Source organism: Palaemon carinicauda, chromosome 11 (genome assembly GCF_036898095.1).
Source record: "Palaemon carinicauda isolate YSFRI2023 chromosome 11, ASM3689809v2, whole genome shotgun sequence".
NCBI lineage: Eukaryota > Metazoa > Arthropoda > Malacostraca > Decapoda > Palaemonidae > Palaemon > Palaemon carinicauda.
The window spans coordinates 152,221,083-152,224,090 of NC_090735.1; positions in this window are offsets into that span (position 1 = coordinate 152,221,083).

Below are 3,008 nucleotides of genomic sequence, written 5' to 3' on the forward strand. Positions count from 1 at the left end.
ACGTAAAACACCTAGAAAGGGGAAAATGCAGCTGATTTTAAGAAAATAGAAGTAGAATAAAATATTAAACTGAATATGAGATTTTTAAAGATTTTAGCTAGATTCAATTTTGTTTTTCATGATCGTTAAAATAGATAATAAATCACAAAGAAATACAAAAAAAAAATACAAAAAAAAATATGATTAAGCTTAAATAAATCTCTACGTTGATCCTGATCCTAGTGTCATAGCTTTTCACCTAGTCATTAAACCTATTCATAATGACGTAGAGGGGTTACCTCTTACGAAAAAAAGATATTAGTATCATACATCAATGAACCATACAAAGCTAACGAGCAGCAAAACCATTCGATAAAAAAAAAAATCTAAATCTGTTCTACAGCCAGCTTTTGGACATTTACTCTGCATTGGCATCAAAGAATCTTTATTGTACTTATCCTATCTAGTGAATACTGATTCAGGCTTTAGTGGAATGGCTTCAGACGAATAGCGCTGTTATGATCAGGATTTTTTTTTTTTTTGGCGAAAAATACTTTCTTCTCCAAGCTATAGTTTAACAGCCATATTAGAAATTTGTAATATATATGTATATATATATATATATATATATGTATATATATATATATATATACATATATATATATATATATATATATGTGTGTGTGTGTGTGTGTGTGTGTGTGTGGTTGTGTGTATTTGTGTATTTCTGTGTAGAAACTGAATTATTCTAAATATTTAGATCACTGAAAACCCTTTTACCTTGAATGGCCAAATCCACATATTAATTTTTTTCTTTTCTACCTAGCTTAAAGTTATTATACTAAAGAGCTATCTGAAAATATTACAAAGTTGCAGGAATAATAATATGCAAGTAGCAAATAACTAACAATAAACAGTATAACTAATATTATAACCTAAAACTACTGTTAGATAATTTCTATTTAAAAAAAAAAATCGAGAATAAGTTACTGTTCGACTACTTCTCAACCTTTATACAAAGAGATGGTTTAAAGTTTTAAATTACCGTTTTGAATGACGAGTGAAAATTCCCTTACTAGCAGGACAGTTCCCTGGAGACTGATTATATATACATATGATCGGCTAACACAGCTTTGTTGATTATAGTGATACAAAAATACTTCTTAATGTCGAATTAATTCTGCCTCAGGATCAAACCCCCTAGAGGGAATTAATTCTCTGAAAATAGCTTCTCGTCGAACAAAGATTTGAACTTAGACAATGTCGAGACTGAGGTTACAGTAACTTCTGTCTTAAAAATTAGAGTTAGACCATTTTGGTCTATGGGTAAAGACGGGTGATGTATTTGTTGGCATAGGAAGGGCAGAAACTTAATTAAAATGTTTATTGAAAATAGATGTGGATTATTTTTACAGTATAAGAGACATTCATGATGATGTTTGGTGTCAAAATAAATCTGTAACCATCCAATATTAGGCATTACTTCCTGATTATCAGGACATATTTCTTATTATCACTGCGATCGAGAACTCTCAAATTCAAGCATTTAATGGAGCAGTAATTGGCCGACTCCTTAAAAAGGAAGTGACGTGCATTGAGCCACTATGGAGCAATCGACACTGAAGACGAGACCTTTGATCTTGCGGAGGTTTAGATTGGATCCTTCAAATCAAACATCTAGATCATTATTGGGTAATTGAATGTTGTGTACTGAATGCAATATAGGATTATCGGCGTTATCTTGTTACCAATTGATAAAAAGCAGAAGGGATGAAATTCTCGTTTCTTTGCACGCATGCCCTTCATACTAACATATGAACACACACACACACACACACACATATATATATATATATATATATGTATGTATATATATATATATATATATACATATGTATATATATATGTATATATATATATATACTATATATACACACACACATATATATATATATATATATATATTTATATATATACTTGTGTATATATATATATATATATATATACATATATTTATATATATATATATATATATGTGCGTATAGATATATATATATATATATGTGTGTGTGTGTGTGTGTGTATACATATATATGTATATATATATATATATATATGTATATATATATATATATATATATATCTATATGTATATATATATATATATATATCTATATGTATATATATATATATATGTGTGTGTGTGTGTGTGTATACATATATATGTATATATATATATATATATATATATAAATATATATATATATATATATATATTTATATATAAATATAATTTTATTGACTTTTCTCATGTGATTTACCTATTAAATCTTAACAAAGTCTAGTATGACATAACAAAATAATTGTTAATCATTAATCGAAATTATTCACACAAGTTCAACAAATAATCCTTTAATTAGGAAAAGAAATATATAATACATTTATTTTCTTTCTTTGCAACATAAATACAATTTTTGATTCATCATCAGATTTGAACCTAGAAATAAACCAAATTGAATGTATCCTAAGTGAATCACTCTTATCATACATTGCCGTATCAAACAACCATAGATAATGTATACCAGATTGATAAACATTCTCATCTATAGGATTAAAGAATTAAAAACAGTTTTGTTGATTTTTTTCTAAAAGAAAATATTCATAACTACTTACGTTTCATAACAATCGATTTGACTACTGGGGGAGACTTCTTGGTTTTTGAAGCAATACAGGTAACATTACACTCAAGGTCATCCCTTGTTAGTGAACAAAATACTAGATAGTTGACTACAACGCCCTCATCTTAATGAACGACTTAGGAATCGTCAAGAAGTTTGTTATTTTCATACCATTCCATCGACGCCTTCGGCCAGCCTATAAGTAGAAGTTTTGGTCATAGAGAGAAAATTTAAGAAAATAAATACTGCATATGGAGTACAAGCGAGATGGAGCAAAGGAAGCATCTGACTAGGATAATATGTTGCGTGGAAAATAAGTGTATATAAGGTACATAAAGTTATCTAATATGT